We start from the raw sequence: 22,776 nt of genomic DNA, 5'->3' as shown, positions 1-22,776 counted from the left end.
TCTCTTCACCTGATCGCAGGGATTGCTGACTATAACTACTGGTTGGCGCCGCACGAGGGCTTTGGTCACCCAGACCAAAGACTCCGACACCAAGTATATTGAGGCAATGAAGGTGCTCGAGGGGAAGAATGCTGATCTGCTTGAGAAAAACATAGAATTGCTCGGCAAGAACACTGAACTGCTCGAGCAAAATTCTAAGTTGGCTGAAGAGCTTCATCAATTTAAGACTGCCTTGGACAAAGCCAATGCAGAAAAAGAGAAGTTTAGGGAGTATGCTAGACTTAACTGCCAAGAGGCCAAACAACTTGAGGTTGATCTTATCGCGAGCAGAAAGGAGACTGAGGATCTGGAGGGGCGCGTCCAGGTGCTTGAGGAGACTAACGCCAGCAACTTGGAGAAGTATAGGGAAGCCACCCACCTTTGCTTCTACGAGTTCTAGAAGCATAATCGTGGGGCCAACTTCAATTATCTTTCCAAGCGTCTGAGGCGAAGTCAAATTGCCCGGTGCACTATTCGCCTGGAGGAAGAAGAAAGAGCCAAAATTCCTGCCTCCCCAGAAATATCCTTAGCAATAGGGATTGGCGTTGTGGAAAATGAAGCTGGAACCACTGCGACCAGGACACTCCTCAAGACCCTCCTACCTCGTAGTATTTTTATTTTTCTTTCTTTATCTTTTGGATACACGACCTACGGGTCATGATGTAAAGACAATTTATTTTTTTATTGCTGCATGGGCAGCTTTTTTTTTTCTTTTAACAAACAATTACATCTGAGCAGTAACTGCTCGCGGTGTAAAGGGGTTCATTTTTGGTATTATATAATATTTGCATCTTATTATAACACCTGTTCGCATGACCGAACTTAGAATGGTACTTTGGTTTGATTTAAAAAAATATCAAAATTTTGAAAAATACTCTAAGTACCCTAGCATGCTTTCACTTATTTCGCTCGTGTGTTTACATACCTTTTGATATGCTTTTCTTACTAGATACCTTATATGCCTCCAAGTGATTGAGGAGCTTTAGGTCCTCGGTCACTTGCCTTGACTAGGACCAGTTCGAACATTTCTGCTCGTAGGAGAAATTTTAAAACGAGAATATAGAAAAACAACACACGTAATGAGCATATACTTGTAATAAATACAATAGTTGGCAAGATTGACTGGCTGCACACAGTCCCTTTTATTTCTCGTAGTAAATGGAAAAAACGTGTCTGTACAAGTGATCACCAAAATGACCTTACACTTATAAGTGATCAGCCACATAAAATGACCAACCCTTTTTCATAACTTGTAAAAAGTAGAATTAATACAAGCCAATTCTTTAAGAAGAATTGTTTATTGATAGTACTTGCATAGGTGTTCTCCATTCCAACAACGAGGAATGAGATCTCCATTTAAGCGAGAAAGTTTGTAAGTGCCTGGATGGAGGGCTTCTTCGATTTGGTACGGTTCTTCCCAGTTAGGTTCGAGTACTCCAGCAGCTTGATCGTGGGTGTATAGAAAAACCCTTGTAAGTACTAGATCTCCTACATTGAATTTCCTTTCACGTACTTTAGAATTGAAATATCAGGCGACCTTTTGCTGGTAAGCTGCTACTCAGAGTTGGGCTTGCTCACGCTTTTCGTCAACCAAATCCAGCGATTCCATCAACAACTGGCTATTAGAGCCTTGATCATACGTCATTCTCCGATGTGATGGTGGATCTAACTCGATAGGCAACATAGCTTCGTATCCATAGGCTAAGGAGAATGGAGTATGGCCTGTTGCTTGCGATGGGACATTCTGTATGACCAGAGGACTTCAGGCAATTGCTCTGGCCATGGCCCCTTTGCTTCCTCAAGCCTTTTCTTCAGATTATCCTTTAGCGTTTTATTGACTGCCTCAACCTGTCCGTTTGCGTGAGGGTGAGCCACTAAAGAAAAGCTCTTGATAATTCCATGCCACTCGCAAAAATCCGTGAACAGATTACTATCAAACTGTGTGCTGTTGTTTGAGACAATTTTTCTTGGCAATCCATAGCGACACACGATGTTCTTGACCACGAAATCCAGCACTTTCTTGGTCGTTATGGTTGCAAATGGCTCATCTTCGACCCATTTTGTGAAGTAATCAATGACCACTACGGCATACTTGACACTGCCCTTCCCGATGGGCAAAGATCCGATTAGGTCTATACCCCAGACTACGAATGGCCACAGACTTTGCATCTGTTTTAGTTCATTAGGGGCTGCTCGCAAAATTTTGGAGAATCTCTGGCACTTGTCGCATCTTCGCACAAATTCCATCGAGTCGTCATTCATCGTTGGCCAAAAGTATCCTTGCCTTAGGATCTTTTTTGATAAACTCTACCCCCCAGCATGGTCCCCACATAAGCCTTCATGGACCTCTCTCATCAATTCTTTTCCCTTCTCTTTTGAAATACATCTGAGGATATACCTAGCAGCCTACCGCTGTAGGGTCTTGGCTTTGTTTCTGTCCGTTGGCAACACACCCTGCGTCAGGTACTCTATGTAAGGTGCCATCCATGTATCCGTCGCCTGAATCACCAAAGAGGTTTCTTCTGTTTGGATGCTTGGTGCCGACAACCGTTCAACTGGTACTATATTTAGGGTGTCAGCATCCTTGGCACTTGCTAACTTGGCCAAAGCATCAACGTTTGAATTTTGGTCGCGAGGCACTTGCTGGAGAGTATACTTATCAATTTGTGCCAATAGATCCTTTGCTTTATTCAAGTAAGCGACCATCTTCAGACCTCGAGCTTGATATTCTCCAATGATCTGATTAACTACCAACTGAGAGTCACTGTAGACTTCAAGTGACTCTATGTGCATGTCTCTGGCTAACCGTAATCCTACAGGCAGCGCTTCATACTCGGCTTTGTTGTTGGACGTCGTGAAGTCGAATCTAATCGTGCAGTGAAATCGATGCCCTTCAGGTGTTATCAAAATCACTTCGGCTCCAGTGTGATGCTCGTTAGAAGAGCCATCCGTGAACAACTTCCATGAGGGAGTTTGGCTTTGAGGTTCAGGCTCTTCAGGCCCTTCTGGCTGCTTGCTGTCTAGAAGCCTAGTGAGTTCTACGAGGAAATCGACCAGAGCTTGTCCTTTTATCGCTACTCATGGCAAGTAAGAGATATCAAACTGCCTAAGTTCAACCGCCCATTTCAATAATCGGCCCGCGGCTTCTGGCTTCTGCAGAACTTGCCGTAAAGGTTGGTCGGTCAAAACTGTGATTGGGTGAGCTTGGAAGTACGGCCGCAACTTTCTGGATGTTAAGATCAGGAAATAGGCTAATTTTTCAATAGGAGGATAGCGCAGTTCCGCTCCTATTAGACTTTTACTTACATAATAGACGACCTTCTGCACGCCCTTTTTCTCTCTTACTAGAACAACACTAGCAGCATACTCCGTGATCGCTAAGTAGATGAACAAGATTTCTTTATCAACCGGCTTCGATAGAATCGGTGGCTGTGACATGTGAGTCTTTAAAGCTTGCTCGCATTCCTCCGTCCATTCAAACTTCTTGTTGCCTCTGAGTATATTAAAAAATGGGACGCATTTGTCCGTGGATTTGGAGATAAATCTATTGAGGGCAGCGATTCTTCTGGTCAAGCTTTGAACATCCTTGGTATTTTTCGGCGATTTCATATCAATCAGGGCTTTGATCTTCTCGGGATTGGCCTCAATTCCCCGCGAGTTTACTATAAATCCCAAGAATTTCCCTAATCCAACTCCGAATGAACACTTGAGGGGATTCAGCTACATCTGATATTTATTCAAGATGTTGAAGCACTCATGCAAGTCCCCTATATGTCCTTCTGCCCTTTTCGACTAAACCAGCATGTCATCAACATATACCTCCATGTTTGTACCGATCAGCTCCTTGAACATGTGATTGACCAGTTGCGGGTAAGTCGCACCAACGTTTTTCAAACCGAAGGGCATTACTTTGTAACAATAAAGACTTGTATTAGTCTGAAAGCTAGTGTGATCCTCGTCAGGTGGATGCATACTAATCTGATTGTACCTGGAGTAGGCATCCATGAATGAAAGGATCTCTTGCCCTGCAGTGGCATCGACCAGCTGGTCGATTCTAGGGAGTGGGAAACAATCTTTAGGGCAGGTTTTATTAAGGTCTGTGAAATCCACGCACGTTCTCCACTTTCCATTCGGCTTGGTAACCAGTACAGAATTAGAGACCCATGATGGATAAAATGCTACCCTAATGAATTTGTTCTCCTTTAGCTTCTCGACTTCTTCCTTTAGAGCTTTTGATCTGTCTTTGTCAAGCAGCCTCATTTTCTGTTGTACTGGTGGAAAACTCTTGTCTATGTTCAGGACATGGCTAATGACCGTAGGGTCTATTCCAACCATGTCTTTATGCGACCAGGCGAAGACTTCCTGGTTTTTCTTTAAAAATTCCACCAGTTCTTGTTTCGTTGTTGTCTCTAAGTTTCTACCGACTTTCACAACCCTGGTCGGATCTGATTCATTGAGTTGGATCTCTTAAAGGTTCTCTATGGGTCCTATCTCTTCATCAAAATCCCCAAAGCGAGGATCCAGATCTCTGTCCTCACTTTGGGCAACACCCTATTTGCTGACACAATCACTTGATTGGGCTTGTACATCACTGGCCGTTTGCAGCTCCTTTCTGGAAGTTTCCCTCGATCCGCCTTTCTTCACCTTAGATATCGAGGTGTTGTAGCACTCCCTCGCTTCTCGCTGGTTTCCCAACACGCATCCTATTCCCGTGTCAGTTGGGAACTTCATTGCAAGGTGCCAGACTGAGGTGACAGCTCATAGGTCGACCAGAATAGGCCTCCCAATTACAACATTATACGCAGAAGGACAATCAACTACTATGAAAGTAGTGAGTAATGTCCTATTTGCAGGCGCAGTTCCTACTGTAACTGGGAGCCTAATCGACCTTGTTGAGGCAAGCCCTTCGCCAGAAAAACCATATATGGTTTGGTTGCACGGCTCCAAGTCCTTGACGGACAATTTCATCCTTTCCAATGAAAACTTATACAAGATGTTGAATGAGCTTCCTGTGTCTATCAACACCCTCTTAACCATCATGTTGGAAATCTGGACGTCAATGACCAGCGGATCTGAGTGTGGGAATCAGACGTGCTGAGCATCGTCTTCAGAGAAGGTTATCAACTCCTCCTCTGTTCGAGCTTTCTTTGGTGCACAATCCTCCATACTCATCATCTCGATGTCCTGGTCATGGCGTAAGGTTCGAACATATCGCTCCCTTGCTTTCCCACTATCCCCTACAATATGTTGGCCGCCACAAATGGTAAGTAACGTACCTACCACAGGGGCTGGCTGTAAAGGTGGCGAGCGTTGGCGTGCAGGCGCTGGCTCGTTGCCACCTTGAGCCTCTCACTGAGCCCCTCCTGTGGCTCTTACATATCTCCTTAGGTGTCCCTGTGTGATCAAGAACTCAATCTCGTCCTTCAACTGGTTACAATCATTGGTGTCATGTCCGTAGTCGTTGTGAAAATGACAGAATTTTATTGTGTCTCTCTTGGAGATATCCTTCCTTATAGGCGTTGGTTGCTTATAAGGGACATTGGCATTGGTCGCCTGGTAGACCTCTGCTCTACTTTCAACAAGGGTCGTATAGTTGGTGAATCTCGGCTCATATCTATTACCTTTGGGGCGTTTATTTTTAGATGTTGACGTCTCATTGCCTGCCCTTTTCCCACCATTTTTGCAATTTCCGTTCCTGTTGCCTTTACCATTGCCTTTGGGTTTATCCGACCCTTTGGCGGCTTTTGCGGGATCTTCCTTTGGTCCCTTGTCTTTCGTTGGCGACTTCCCCTCATTGGCGATCGCATCTTCAAGCTTGATGTACCGATCAGCTTGATCTAGGATCTCCTGGGTACTCCTTACCCCATTCTTTCTCAGGTTGTTCCAGAGGGGAGAATGGCATCTAACCCCGGTAGTTAGGACCATCATCTTTCCCTCGTCGCCCACTGTTTTGGCCCCAGCTGCTGCTTGCATGAAACACTTGATGTATCCCTTTAAGGGCTCTCCATCCTTTTGGTGTATTTCGACCAGCTGGTTGGCCTCTGTGGGGTGTACGTGACCCGAGTAGAATTATCCGTAAAATTCCTTCACAAACATTTCTCAGGATACTTTACTAGCAGGAGGGAACTTAAAGAACCACTCCTGGGCGGTGTCAGATAGGGTGGCGGGGAAGATTCTGCAGCGAGCATCATCCGAAACCTTCCGAATATCCATTTTTATCTCAAACTTGTTCACATGAGATATTGGGTCCCCGTACCCATCAAAGTTCGGCAGTACTGGCATTTTGAACTTGCTGGGGGTCTCTGCCACAACAATCCTCTGCACAAACGAAGTGCCTCTCCTCCGGTTGTACTCTATGTGGGATGTCCGGCTCCTGAACAGCTGCTGTACCGCTTGGTTCAAAGCATCAATTTGAGCCTGAACCGCATCTGGGATCGCTGGGACGACTGGTGCCAGAGGAGCGTACTCATCGTGCCTCTCGCATTTGTCGTTGAGTATGTCCCTCAAGTCATTGTCTCTACACCTTTGCTCACTGGTGCCCAGCCGATTGAAGACGTTATGCTGTCGGGGTTGCCCCCCAGCATTAGGGCTCGTAGTCCTATTTTCTCTCGGTGGGGGGTTTCCATCTCCACCTCTTTCCTCATGCCTTCGACCAGCATTCTCCCTGCCGGAATCGACCTCATTATAGTCATGGCCATCCCTAAACTACGGCCAACTATGGCGCGACCGGCTCATCACACTTTTTCCTCCTCTGGCTGGTATCTCCCGAGCGTCAAAGGGTGGCCTGCGCTGGTCGGTGGGTTCCCGTGCATTATTATGCCGTGGGGGGCCCTGACTGCAGAGCCTGACTCATTTTGCCTTCTGTTTGTAGAAGGGCGCTGCCCCCTACTCGGTGGATTTGGTTCATCGTCCCCTGGGCTTCTAGGGCTGCGGGGAGGCTACCCGGCCCTATTCTGCCTCTGGCGTTGGGGATTGCCGTGACCAGCTTGAGAGGGTGGATGTTGCTCAGGATCCTGAATTGGGACATCATCCTTGGCAACAGGTGGCTGCTTCGGCCTTTGAGGGCTTACTGGCTGGAGTGGAGGACTCGGATTAGGGGCCCGTTGTGGTGGTGCACTTGGTGGTTGATCCAGTTGAGAGGCCGGCGCAGCTTGCCCACGGGCCAACTGAATGGATGCTTCAAGGGCGGCCGTGGCATCTCTCTGCCGACGGTCCATTTCTGCCTCCCACTCATTCAGCTCCTGACGCTGACACTCAATCTCCCTTTGTTGCAGCGCTAAGGTCTCTGCTGCATTCTCCTGATTGGCCCTCAGATTGGCCAACTCATTCTGCAACACCCCCAATGTTGCCCCCAGCGTCTTGGAATCCATTTCCTCCTCTTCAAAATATAAGTGTGGTTCATTTTCAGCAACATTTGGAGGAGGAGGTTTAGATGATGCAGCGCCAGCAACTTGTCCAGCTCTATTGGATGTCTTCGCCATTTGATCTTTCTAAAGCTTTTTGATTAATCTCTCAATGAAAGCACCAAAATGTTGACCCTTGATTTGGCCAATGACACGGAGTCAAAATAATGACAAAGAACAAAAAGGAAATCAAGAAGAGAATCAAATGGGAAGAAAGTGACACATGATGTTTATAGTAGTTCGGCCCCAACTATATGGTAATAACCTACGTCCACTTAGTGTTCTTATTAATATTGTATCCCAATGCCGCGATCAAAGAACTGGGGTTCTTTAAGTTTCACAAGCCTTACAACTTTCGGTGGATAATCACACTATGCTTTTTCTCTCAAAAATACAAATAGTAATAGTCTAAGAGTCAAAAAGTCCCTTCCTTGAGCCTTCTCATTCTTATTTATAGGCTTAAGGAGGTTACATGGGCTGATGGGCATTAATTATCCTTAATATCCGTGTATCAAGTCAAATAAAAGAAAATATAATACATGTAGTCATTACAAGATTGTGTATCTTAAAGGAAGTAAATAGAAGCATGCGACCAGCCTGGTCGCTTCTAAACCCAGGATCTGATGAAGAAATAATCATCTGGTCAATAGGCGAACAGTGTCTCTTCACTTCAAAACTGCCACATGCCAACCACATGTAAGAAATTCTTGCCATGTCATTTGGAGGCATTTTTGGGTAAACAGACGCTGCAAAGTCAAATCTGATTGCACAATGGTAACGATGCCCTTCTGGGGTAATCAAGATCAGTCCTGCTCCAGCATTGTACTCATTGGAAGAGCCATCTCAGAACAATTTCCACGAAGGAGTGTGACTTTGGAGTCCAATATCCTTCATCGGTTCGATATCCTGGATTCCAGTGAATTCCGCGACAAAATCTACTAGAGCCTGCCCCTTCACAACTGCTTGTGGGGAATAGGAAATATCGAACTGCCCAAGTTTGACTGCCCATTTTAATAATCGACCGGCGACTTCTGGTTTCTACAAGACTTGCCGTAATGGCTGGTTTGTGAGTACCACGATGGACCGAGCAGGCAGGTACATCAAGCTCGAGGTGGCCATTGCCAACGAAGGGAAGTCGCCCGCAGACGACCAGGGTCCGAAAGAAGATCCTGTTGGGAAAACTTATATAGGATCTTTATTTATTTTCATGTATATCTAATATTAAACAAATTAATACGAGATAGCCTAAAACATGTTTCTAAAATTTAATTCAAAGAGAAACAAAGAATAGAATACTTACAGTATACGCAGTGGAATTAAAGAGTCGTTCCTTCAGTTTCTCTAACTCTTGTATCCTCTTTGTCGCAGAGTATTATCAAGAAACTGAACCGATCTTCTATTTTCTTCACAGCCTTCCAATGTATCCTTAGAACCACCTAGACTAGTGTGGGCAATTCTCAACACATGAGATAGATATATAGAGAAGAGGAGAAAATAACAAACAGGCTTAGAAAATGACTTGTGTTTAGAGAGAATCTAAAACTATCAAAAACTCTAACTTGTGACTTATGTTTTGACTTCTCTCTAAGCACTCCTTTTATAGACTCAATTAGACCATTTAATTTAATTAAAAAATCAATAAAATAATAGCCATTTTGAAGCCCTAGGTCGAAATTCTCATGGGCTATAGGCCCGTGAATTTTCCCATTTGATTATAAGCCCATTGGACTTAAAATCAAGGCCTGTATTATTTTCTATTAATTTAATTAATTAAATAATTATTTAAATCCTTTATCAAATTAATTATTTATAATTTGAAGCTTGATTTAAACTTATTTATTAGTTTAGATACCAATTTATCTTAATTAATAAATCTCCCATAATTTCTCTTTTCTTCTCAAAATTACACAACTCTGTGAAACTATCCAAAATTGACCTGGTCAACTTTGATAATTCTAATTGATGATTAAATCAATTAATTGAGACTATCTAGATGATTTTATCCAAGGTACAATGGGGACCATGGGCCTATGAAATCAAGCTCCAATACGTTATCATAAATCTAACAAATAAATTTACTAACTTATTAATTCCTTGTGACTCCACTATAGACTCGAAATTTCACTCTTGAATTCATAGAACGCTCTATAACAAATATAGATATGCTATTAATTATCCATTGTTACAACTATAATTGTCACTCAATCCTCTATAGACGGTCTACAATGAGATAGGACTAAAATACCGTTTTACCCCTCATTGTATTTTATCCTTAAAACACTTAGTTCCTTGTAAATGATATTTCAGTAAACTAATTTAATTACTGAAATGAGATCTCTATCATTTAACACCTTGAACCAAACTAAAAGGAAACCATCGTTTCACTTCTTCATCAGAAGCTATAGATGTTCATATCTATGATTAACACTCCCACTCAATTATACTACCGAGTTCCCAAGATGTAAGTATGGGCTAGTCCGTAGGGTAAGCTGGTAACGAACAAGTCAAAGAACTCAAATAATACAATCAGTTAGAATACTAACCACTCAGAATTGAGATTGAATTGACCTGTGGTCAACTATATTAAATGACTAGAATAGATAATAATGGTATGTTTACTTATCTTATCAACTGTCAATATCAGTCCTGTCCGATGTACCAAATACATCCAATCTTATCTACTTTGCTAATGTTCTGGAAAGAACATAACACTGTAATGTGTAAGTAGGTCATTTCGTAGATTGGCAAGTCAGTGTAAATCCGGTGCACTGACTAATCTTAGGACTAACTTATTTTGAACATATAATCATATTTATATTTCACTGTGATTACGTCACTATAAATAAGATTAGCTATATGCTCGGGATTTAATAGAAGTTTATATTAAACAAATAATCATGAAAATAAAACATGTGAGCAAAGTGATTAACCAAGTCAAAAAATGATTTATATTCTTTTATTGATAATAAAATGAGATTACAAAGTTTGGGTTTTAATTTGGGCATAAAACCCCAACAGATCCCACCAAAGCTGCTAGTGGGTCTAAGAAACCCAATGGCAACAACAAAAATAATGGGAAAAATGGAGGTAAAAGGGTGAACCACGAACCATCAACATCTGAGAACAAGTGCCCTAAAAGTAACAGATATGAGCCGATGTTCACCAATTATACGACCCTAGTCGATAGTAGAGCATAAGTGTATCAGGCCACTCATAAGACTGTTCCATTCAGGCGACGAGCCCCAATCAGGAAAGACATTTCCAAGAGAGATACAACAAAGTTTTGTCGTTTCCATAACGACTGCGGTCATGACACCAACGAGTGTAACCAACTTAAGGATGAGATTGAGTTCCTTATTAGACAAGGACACCTGAGGAGATATGTGCGAGCGTCTGAAGGGTCTTAACGAGATGCTCAAGGAGGCAACGTGCAAGCACCTGTACACCAATGCTCGCCCCCTTTACAGCTAGCTCCAGTTGCTGGTACATTTCTGACCATTTGCGGTGGCCCACACCTGGCAGGAGATAGTGGGAAGGCAAGGGAAAGGGACACCCGAACCTTACGTCACGACCAGGACATTGAAATGCTGAACGTAGAGTAGCGAACTCCCAAAAAAGCTTGAACAGAGGAAGAATCGATAACTTTCTCTGAGCTTGATGCTCAGCATGTTTGATTCCCCCATTCGAATCCTCTGGTCGTGGATGTCCAGATCGCTAATATGATGGTCAAACGAGTATTGGTAGATACAGGAAGCTCAGTCAACATCCTGTACAAATCTTCACTAGATAGAATGAAGTTATCAGTGCAAGATTTGGAACCATGAAACCAAACCATTTATGGTTTTTTTGGCGAAGGGCTCGCACCAACTAGGTCGATTAGACATCCAGTCACAGCAGGAGTAACACCTACGAACAAGATATTAATCGCTACTTTCATAGTAGTTGATTGTCCTTAAGCGTATAATGCTGTGATTGGAAGACCTATTCTAGTTGACCAAAGATTTGGTCAATGACACGGAGTCAAGTAAAACGACAAAAAATAAGATGAATTCAAGATCAAAAGATAAATGACACCAAAGATTTATAGTCGGCCCCAATGATGGTAATAACCTACGTCCACTTAGTGTTCTTATTGATGTAGAATCCCCAAAAACTGTGATCAATGAACTAAGGTTCATGAGTTTCACAAGCTTCGAGATGAATATAAACTTGATGGATAAAAACACTATAATTCTCTCTCTCTAAAGTTCCAAAAAGTCTTAGAGTCCAAAAGTCTCCTCTCTTGAGCCTTTTGAATCTTATTTATAGGCTGAAGGAGTTCTCCATGTGCCGATAGGCCTTGATTACATTTAATACATTCGTATCTAAACAAAAATGGAAATCACAATTATTACATAAATGTGAAATTACATATCTGTAGGAAATATTTGAAACACCGCAACCAGACTGGTCGTTCATAAAATATGCCGTCTGCTGAGTGAACTCTCTTCTAGTCGATGGTTGAACAGATCGTACTCACTAAAATGGTCACGTGCACTCCATGTGTATTTTAATTTTTCCACATCATCAGGTAAATCTTTTTTGGGTAAACATTTTTGAAACATTTTAGTTTTAAAACAAAATGAGGCATCCCTTTTTTTATATTATTTTCAAATTTTTTTTATATTCATGAGTGTTTCAAAATTTTAACATTGATACGGTTTAAAAAAAATAAAAAATAAGTTGTTTCTTTTTTTAAATTTAAAGTTTTTTTTCCAATATAAACTGATAATAGTTTCTTTTCTTATAAAAAATAACACTCTTATCATTATTTTTTGTTTAATTTAATATATACTAATAATTTTCTCTTATGTACACACAGTAACAATTATATTAAGGTAAATTTGTGGCTAAAGTACCAAAACTTTAACTTTTTTACACTTAAATATTAAAACTTTCTTTTTTGGTGGTGAAAGTACCAAAATGTTACTTTTTCTTACAGTTCGGTACCAATCGTTAAGTGTGACTTTTGACCAGTTGATGACCATGTGTCAACTAACAGTTGGTCCACGTTTTGGTACTTTCACCACAAAAAATAAAGTTTTTGTATTTAGTTGTAAGAAAATACAAAGTTTAGGTATTTTAGTGTTAAGTAAACTCAAAATTTAAGTATTTTAACCGCAAATTTCCCTTATTTATTTTTTAGGAGACAAAATAATTTTAGGATTTAATTTTTATTTTAATATTGATTTGTTTTTTATTTGAACTAAAATAGAATTTTAAAATATTTTTTTTCATTTTTAATTCAATTAATTTTTATATTTTAATTATGCTATGAAAATAAATAATGCTATGTGTTGACTACCTTTTTCGCTGTCAACTTAATCTGAAAGATTAAAGGAAAAACAAGGAAAGAATACAGGGTTTTACGTGGTTCAGACTGTAAAAGAGCCCAAGTACACAAGTCTCTAGTATTTAGTGAGCTTGAAGATTGTAATGGCAAGCTTCAATGGTGCTTCTCAGGCAGCGTATATATTGCACTGAGTTATAGAGTCTCTCTCTACAAACCCGAACCCCCACAAGGAGACACCCTAACCCTTTTCATAAAGGTTGGGATCATTAATGTTAATCATCTCTTATTAATGCCAGACCCCCCCCCCCCCCTCGCCCCCCATTTATGGGGTATTAAAGTTGTGCTAATACAAAAAAGGGCTTTGCTAAAATAAAGACTATGGTCCACGCGGATTATACGGGGCCCATTGTAGAAAGTTACGCACCAACTTTATGGGGAACATATTGTGGTTGTCAGATTGCGACGAACATTTGCCCATGTCAGACGGCATTGTGGGAAATGCCAATTGTTGAGTGTACGAACTCGGCACCACTAATCAAGGCTCACCAAAAGTTGTCAGATGATCCTCTCAAGGGCCAAACCTACAATGACTGGCACCTGACATCAATTCTGGATTTGAAGTCCAGAGTCCTAGACTTGGAGAATGGACGAGTGAAAATGGCATCTCAGGACATGACCTTACCTGGAGACATCCTCGCCCCGAGGACATGACTCGGGGCGTGGTCTCACTTAGAGACATCCTCGCCTCGAGGGAAGACTTCAGGGCATGGCCAGACTGGACTACGCGGAGGAGCTCGCCCTCCAAGAACTTAATGGCATGTCGCAAATTACTCCTAATTTCCACGTGTCGGGTGGCAAAAACACGGACAACATTTGCCGCCCAAGTCTTCACTCATCCTCGGTCAGTGGAGACTTAGACTGAGGAGTAATTCAGAAAGGTCTTCGGGGGGGGGGGGGGGGGGGGAGAGGGGACTCTTGGGCTCCCTCTAACTTTCTCTAAAAGTTCATGCCACGTGTCTACTCCCTATTGCTTGGCCCATCAATCTGTGCAATTAATGAGTCCATTCCACTACTCAAAATGTCTACTCCGTACACTAGGTGTCCTTTCACTTCATACCCAAGGCGTCCTTTTCCAAAGCTAATGATCAAGATCCGTGCCTTTTAGAATCTGATCATTGGATTTCTCTCGAGTGCCTATGTTGTAGGTAATTCGAAGGTCGGGTTGGAGTTGCTTCCCCCCCAAGTTCTAAGAGTATAAAACTCGATAACTGCCTCTAAGCAAGCACTCTTACCATTCGACATTCGAATTTCTCAGAACTCTCTCTTCTCTCTCAAGCTGCGTAGTCATTCAACTGTTGGGAATTGTGCCCTGAAAGCATATGTAGTAGACATTGTTTTAAGAAATAAATAAATAAATTGAATTTGTTATTCATATATTTTATGGACTATATTATTCTGTGATAATATTAAGTAAATATCAGAAAAATTCCTAAGTTCATATATGTGAACTCAACGACGTATTGGTATGGGAGGATTGTGTTTGAGATAAATGAACTTGGATAGTTCGCAGTAAATAAAGTTATGGAATCTTTAGATTAATTATTGCAAGTACAGTCCACTAGAATTATGAATACACATGATCTAGATCCAGATTACTAGTGTAGTAGGATACTTTAGTGGAGGTACTTTATATATTAGAGAATATATAGAACTGAACCAGATATGTTTATTAATACTTAGTTAAATACTGTTTCGAAGTATTAATTAAATATATCAACTAATGATCATATACAAATAGATCTTAATCCTGAAGTTACTATGAACTCCTGTTTATGTTATATGAGTTCTTTGATTCACTCGTTAGGTTCTGTCAGAATGATTGTAGCGTCCCAAATTTGCTAATAAGGCTTAGGGCCTTGATTAGAAATGCATGTTTAGGTGAATTAAATATGCATGTGGGCCCCATTTGGTTGTTAGGGGCATGTTTGTAATTTTAGCCCGTTGAGGGCCATAAATGCAATATTGTGATCTTTACCATGTATGAGTGGTGATATATTTGTGATGCATGATCTGAGACAGTCCTAGGGAGCGGTTTAGCTAGAAAGTCACAATGGGGTCAATGCCCGGCTCGGGAGGAGCCTGATGGTATTTTGGGGACGTAATGTGTGTTCGGGAATTATTGAGTAATGGGTAGTAACTTGTCAATGATTTAGTATGTCGGGTTAAACAGAGATTTATAGGAAAACTCGGGGACTTAACAGGATTGGTAAATGACTAAATTTCCCTTGGGTTACTTAAGGGTTAAGGATAAGTTTAAGGGGAAATCTGGTCATTTGGCAGGGGTAATACTTAGCTTAGGGAAGCCTTGGGAAATCACTGGAACAAAACAGATGACTCCCTCTCCATCTATCGGTTTCTTCCTCTTTCTTTGGATTCTTGAAGGCTCAAGAAAATTCTAAAGGAATTAAGCTAGGAACTCATAAATCTAAGGCTTGGAACTTGAGAAGGTAGCTCAAGAGTGTAGATATTGCAAATGTAAGATTTTAACTGGATTATTAAGCTTAAATTCAGCTGGTTTTACTAAGAACTTAACCTTGCATGGAGTTTGATCTTGTTAGCTATATTTGGAATGAATTTGGGTGTTATATGAGTGTATTCATTGTTCAGAGGTTTAGTTGTGATGATTAGACTGTGGGAATATGAATTCTAGATGCTGTTATGGGTTTAAATGATGCTTGAATTATGAAAACTGAGGTTTAGGCTTGAAGGAAACTTGAGAAAATGGAGGTTTTCTGGGTTTGGGGGTGCGAGCCGCGGCCCAAGGTTGGGCATGTCGCGGCCTGTGTGTGCAAGGAGGCCTGGGGAGGCCTCTATTCTTGAGGCACGCCGCGGCCCTAGGAAGGGCATGTCGCGGCCCGTGTCTCCCAGCAGGGACGGTTTTTGCCTCTGTTTTGAGGCATGCCGTGGCCCTTAAGGGGCTAGGTCGCAGCCCTAGTTTAAAGTATTGGTTGTTTGGAAGTTTTTGACTCGGGAACCCAAAATTTAGGGCTCGGGATGAATTTTATCACCCTGATTGATAGAATCCAAGGTCCTCGAGACTAGAATTGTAACCCAAAGTTATTTAATGAAATAGAGCTTGATGGATAGCTTTTTGTAATGCGTTGTGACTAGGTTTTCAGCGAGGCTCGGACTAGAGGACTGCGCTTGGGATAGCGGTGCTTAGGAAGCTTGGGACACAGGTAAGAAAATTGTTGTACCCGTAGAGCAGGGCGTGGCCCTGTAGTTTGTATTGCAGGGCACGACCCTATGTGACTGAATTGCACGGCGTAGCCCTATTGTTTATATTTTGTATTTGTTTAAGTATTTGTTGATTATATGCTATGTATTTCATATTTGTGAATGAACGGCGAAGGCCGAGAACTGCGAAGGCCGAGAACGGCAGGAAGCCGAGTACGACAAGGGGCCGGGAATGGCGTTAAGCATGTGGAGTGAAAGGCCCAGTACGACAAAGGTTCGGGAGCGGCGTTGAACACGCAGAGTGCAAGCCGTAAGGGTGAGACCCTTTTCGGATGCTTGAATCATCCTCACGGTGTAGACTGCGAACCCAGGGCCTGGTAAAGTGCTTGGGACGGCATGGCCGCTATATGTTTAGCATGTTGGCTGCTCTCTTATATGATGATTGATAGATATGCATATGTTGATTATTTGTGTTGAGTTTTCTTGCTGGGCTTCGGCTCACAGGTGCTCTATGGTGAAAGTAAAGGCAAGGGAAAGGTCGACCAACCATGAGTACGGAGAGTGTGAAGCGACGTGTACATGTTCGGCCTGCCTGGCTGCCACGACCTGGGGTATTTTTGGGAAATGATATGTATTAACCTAAATTTTTTCGTCTAGTCAACCTTAAATGTATATTGAGTTGTAAATATTTTCTAAACAGTATTTTGGGATCCCAATTGTAAAACCTAATGAGATTTCAATAAATATCCAAATATTTTGTATTTAATGACTGGAATGGGTTTTATCTCAACTTAGCTACACTTTTAACCCAAAACCCCAATTAGCGAGTGATTATCATATTTTAAACTCACTTAGTGATGACTCTAAGGAAGTAGGGTTGTACAATGATCATTCTAAAACTTTTTTTTTTGGAACTCATTAATGTAAACGGTTGGGGATATAATATACAGATATGGAATCTATACATTCTCATAAGAGATTGAATAATGGTTCTCTTAAAGGTTGACTTTTGGGATTGAAAGGTTATTGAGCTTAAATTCATAATTTAGTTATGAATTAACCTTCACTAGTAAAGTCAATGATACTTAAGGAAACAAGATATAATTAAAATGGTAAAACAACAATTTTATTCTCGGTTAATTATGAACCATTATTAGAGGGTTAATTTGTATGTAATGATTATATTAATGGACGCTTTATTATTATAAACTACTCAGTAAATGAAATGTATATAATTACAAGAGTGCAATCTCATATTTATAGTGGAGTAATCATGAGAATAATAAATTAAGATTATTTAATAAAAGCGTTTAATTAATAATCTCAAATTTATTGGAGCTTGGAATTATAGGTCCATAGGTCTCCATAGCGGCTCTATCAACACTATTCAAGGCAAGAGTTGATATAAATGGTAAAATGGTGAAAAGACATATTTAAGAAGAAATTTGTTCTTTGGATCAAATATGCAATTATGTGATAATAGTGATTAATTAATTAATTACGAATTAGTTGTAATTAACAAAATTAATTAATAATTAATAATTTTTGAAATTATGTAAATAATTAAATTATTATAATCTTCAAACATATAATAAAATGAATATTTAATTTTTGAAATTAGTATTAATTAAAATTGGTTTTAATTAATTGGTAGAATTAATTGAATATCTTTATTTGAGTGGAATATAATAATCTGATAAGTTCAAATTGGATTTGAATTTAAAATATTGGTATTTATTCAAATAATTAATTATATTTGATAATTAGTTAAAAAAAATAATAAATTCAAATTTGAATTAATTATTAGGTTGTTGATTTTATCTGATAATGTAATTTGAATAAATAATTAAATAATTGTGGAAAAATCAAATATCTCTAATTTATAGTGAGCTACACGACCCACACAGTCCCTGGATTGTGTGTGGCGTGAGCTATATAAAAAAATCAGGGATTGATTTTTTACTTTTATTTATTTAATTAATTAATTAATGGAAAATTCAAAAGTTAGTTTTTGATATTTTCATTAATAAGATAAAAATAAAAATATCTGAATACTCAATACAGAATTATTCGCTCTAAAGAAAGGAACGATACTTTTCTATCTCTCCTTGAAAAATATACAGAACCACTCTTAGGCCTATTCTCTTGATCTCATGTGTTGAGTACATCAAGTTGAATGAGAAATATACCATCCTTTATTCTCTAAGTGCCCACACACTTCTTGAGGTATAGAGAACGTTGTGAAAGATCTTGGTGTGAGTAGCTGGGAGCAGCTAGGATTGGAAGTTCGTTCAATTTTACGAAAAGATAGCAATGACACTTGATAGGCATCAAGAGGTATGTTCTTTAATCTTGCTTATGATTAATGTATGTATATTAATGGATCTGCATATTTATAGGTAGTTTAAATATGTTACAAAATTTTTGTTGTACACTGGGCCAACCCACCACCATTCCGCTGCGAATTAGGAAACTCGTTCCTAACAATTGGTACTAGAGCTCTCATTAATCTCTGCATATATCAATTAATGTGTGGACATAATATGCATTTTTATGTTATTGTAATATGTGTGAATTGATGGATGAATGTATGATTAAAATTTATTCTTAAGGGTCGTTAATTATATGGTGTTTTGGGTTTAGGAATTGTTCTTAAATTTCTAGATGAAAAATGTAAGCCATTTTGAGCCATACGAATTTTTTGTAATTTAATTTTCTGCATTAAATTATTTGAAATATTCTGTAAGGCCTAAGCCCCGGGTTTCGTGCCCTGAAGCCCGAGCCCAAGGTTCCTGTACGGCCCCGTGGCCTAAGGCTACCATTCGTGCGCCCCTCTTGTGTCGCGCGGGCCCCTGCACTGCCTACCACACGCACCATGCGCCTCTGCATCTCTCCAGCTGCCGCTGCCTTGCGCCCCTGCGCCAGCTACTTGCAGCCGTGCGCCTCCCGCCATGTCTCCTGCCCCACGTCGAGCCTCCTTGTGCCGCCAGCCCTAGGGTTTTTAATCCTAGGGTTTGCGCATTGTTATCCATTTAAATTGTGGGCCTAATTAATTTTAGCCCATAATTAAAAATTACTTTGTTTTGGATTAATTGTTTGAGCCCAAATTCAAAAGTGGGCCTAATAACTTATTGGGCATTAAAGCCCAAAGTTACTTATTATTAAAATTTGTTTAAGATAATTAAAAGTGATTTTAATTCAAAATTAAATGGATAAATAGCTTAATGGATCAAGACTACTTGTGAAGGCCAAAAGTTGAAGATAGAGATCTCTTTAGGTTTTATTTAGTTTCTTACATTTTTATGTATAATTTTGCAAGTGTTGTAATTTTTCTAGAAATACCCAAGACACCCCGCCCGCATTTATTTATTTATTTAAATGTTTGAATGTGATTAAATTGTTTAATACTTTATCATGCATTTTTTACATGCCATACATATTACCCACACAGTATTTAAAATTAGCATGCATCTCATATGAGTAGAAACATGCCTTAGGATTGCCCTTTGTGATTATATGATCTATGTGATGGACCATATAATAATAAATCTAGTTTTAACTAGTTCAAGAGTGGAAATAGATTTTAAAAGTTGTTTAATTTCTAGTATTTAATAAAAATGTTTTATTAAATAATAAATGATATTCCTAGTAATTATAGCAAATTAAAATTGAATTGATTAGGGCATAGTTCTATAATTTTAATTTTGCTTAATTGGATTAGTAATTATTAGAATATCATTTGGTAAAAATAGATCATTTTATTTGTACAAACTAATTAAAAAGCATGGGATGTTTTGAGGAAGCACATATTTTAAAATAGTGAGTGGGAGAGGGAGTTATGAAAATAAGTCCCATGGTCTCCATTATTAGTTAGCACCCAGGTAACATGGAGAGGGTCTCGCGGCACCATTGCTTGTGTCCCCCTAAGGAAGGCTTCCGACTGTGTTATTCTCAAGGAAAACTTATTTTTCAAGATTAGGATTTAATGATACATTTCAAGTTTGACTGACCCTAAGGCACACTCTTGAGTTAAGTCATTGATCTAAAATAGTGGGTTACACTCACAAGGTGCATTAGGCTTTCGAGCGGACTAGTGTATCCTTGACGAAACAAGCGGTTGTTTATAAGTCAAAAGAGAAATGTTGAGTTGAGTTTTCACTTATAAATTTGAGAATTTGTCTCAAAGTTAATTTGGAATTAGCCTGACCTATCCTAAGGCTAGTCCATTAATGTTCAAATTAATTAATCGTGGAATTAGTAATTATTTTTTATGTGTTCTTTAATTGTTGCATTCATGCATCACATTTACTATTCCGAAAATTACTGATATTTATTTTATGCATAAATTCATTTTTTTTTATTTATTTATTCCCATCAAAGATGTCTATTGGTGAATTACACACCGATGCTTTTCTAAAATCTTTGGTTTTTGAACCTGAAAACATGCAACACTGATTTCGAGGCATTTTGACAATTTTTTCCTATAAGAAGTTGATGTCAACTGTCTATAACAAACCTCCAACAGAACCACCTTTTGCTACTAGCTATGAAGCAGAAGAAAAATATACGAATTGGATGAAATCTGATCCGTTAGCACGTTATTCCATGCTTTCAACCATGCCTGACGAAACAAAGGAAAAATATATATACTATGACTCAGCCCATGAGATGTGGCAAGCAATGACAAATGAAGTCTTTGCTGAGTGTCATCGTTTGCATCAAATGAAAAAGGTAAATGAGATTTAAATCTATTTTTCCAACTTTGAATAGTTGATTCAAATACTATGAATAGCATATTCAAATTTTTTGATAGTAGATTCAAAAATATATGCCACTAATCTATTTTTCTTTGTTTTTCCTTTTGCAGAATTAGAAGCTTGAAAATGAGGAAGAGACTGATGATGATTTTGATAGCAAGTAAAGCTAGAGGAGATGGAGAGTAGTTTTATTTAGAAATTTTATTTTGTTTTAGAAATTCTAGATTTCTTTGAACAAAGAAAACTACAGTCTAAAAATTTAGTTTATTATTAGTAATTTTGATTATTAATGTTTGGAAACTTATTTCTATTTTTGCATGACATTTATTTCTTTTATTAATAAAGTAGTTATTATTTAAAGAAATTATTTATTTACTTGTTATGCAAATGCTTTGGGATAAACAAATTTACATACTTATTATGAATGATAAATTTTTACTTAATTATGAATTATTTAAAAACAGCTAATCCTAGATCTATTAAACGACAAAAGACTGATTCCAATAGTGAAACATATCTGTGGCACTTGAGATTGGGCCATATTAGTCTAGATAAAATTAATAGGCTTGTAAAGGATGTTCCTTTAAGAGAAATATCTATTGGATCTCTCCCTATTTCTGAATCTTGTCGAGAAGGCAAGATGATCAAGAGACCTTTCTATGTTGAAGGTTCAAGAGCTATAGAACCACTTCAATTGGTACGTACGGATGTTTGCGGTCCACTTAATGTAAAAGCAAGAGGAGGTTATGAATACTTTGTCACTTTTGTTGACAATTATTCAAGATATGGTTACCTATACTTAATGCAAAGAAAATTTGAAACTTTTGGAAAGTTCAAAGAATTTCAAGCAGAGGCTGAAAAGCAATTAGGTAAATCACTAAATGTTCTTCGATCTGATCGGGGAGGAGAGTACTTTGAACTCCTGTTTATGTTATATAAGTTCTTTGATTCACTCGTTAGGGTTTGTCAGAATGATCATGCTAAAACTTTTGTTTTAGGAACTCATTAGTGTAAATGGTTGGGGACATAATATACAGATATGGAATCTATACCTTCTCGTAAGAGATTGAATAATGGTTCTCTTAAGGGTTGAATTTTGGTACTGAAAGGTTATTGAGCTCAAATTCATAATTTAGTTATGAATTAACCTTCACTAGTAAAGTCAATGGTACTTACGGAAACAAGATAAAATTAAAAGGGTAAAACAGTAATTTTATTCCCGATTAATTAAGAACCATTATTATAAGGTTAATTTATATGTAATGATTATATCAATGGACACTTTATTATTATAAAGTACTCAGTAAATAAAATGTCTATAATTACAAGAGTGCAGTCTCATATTTATAGTGGAGTAATCATGAGATTAATAAATTAAGATTATTTAATTAAAGATTTTAATTAATATTCTCAAATTTATTGGAGCTTGGAATTATAGGTCCATAGGTCCCCACAGCGGCTCTATCAACACTATTCAAGGCAAGAGTTGATATAAATGGTAAAATGGTGAAAATACATATTTAAGAAGAAATTTGTTCTTCTGGCCAAATAAGCAATTATGTGATAATAGTGATTGATTAATTAATTACAATTTATTTGTAATTAACAAAATTAATTAATAATTTTTGAAATTATATAAATAATTAAATTATTATAATCTTTGAAATTATAATAAAATTAATATTTAATTTTCAAAATTAGTATTAATTAATTGGTAGAATTAATTGAATATCTTTATTTGAGTGGGAGATAATAATCTGATAAGTTCAAATTGGATTTGAATTTAAAAGATTGATATTTATTCAAATAATTAATTATATTTGATAATTAGTTAAAAAGATAATAAATTCAAATTTGAATCGATTATCAGGTTGTTGGATTTTATCTGATAAGGTAGTTTGAATAAATAATCAAATAATTGTGGAAAAATCAAATATCCTTAATTTATAGGGAGCTACACGACACACACAGTCCTTGGATTCTGTGTGGCGTGAGCTATATAAAAAAT

The sequence above is a fragment of the Humulus lupulus genome, chromosome X, assembly GCF_963169125.1.
Source record: "Humulus lupulus chromosome X, drHumLupu1.1, whole genome shotgun sequence".
NCBI lineage: Eukaryota > Viridiplantae > Streptophyta > Magnoliopsida > Rosales > Cannabaceae > Humulus > Humulus lupulus.
Note: the sequence above shows the minus strand (reverse complement) of the source record.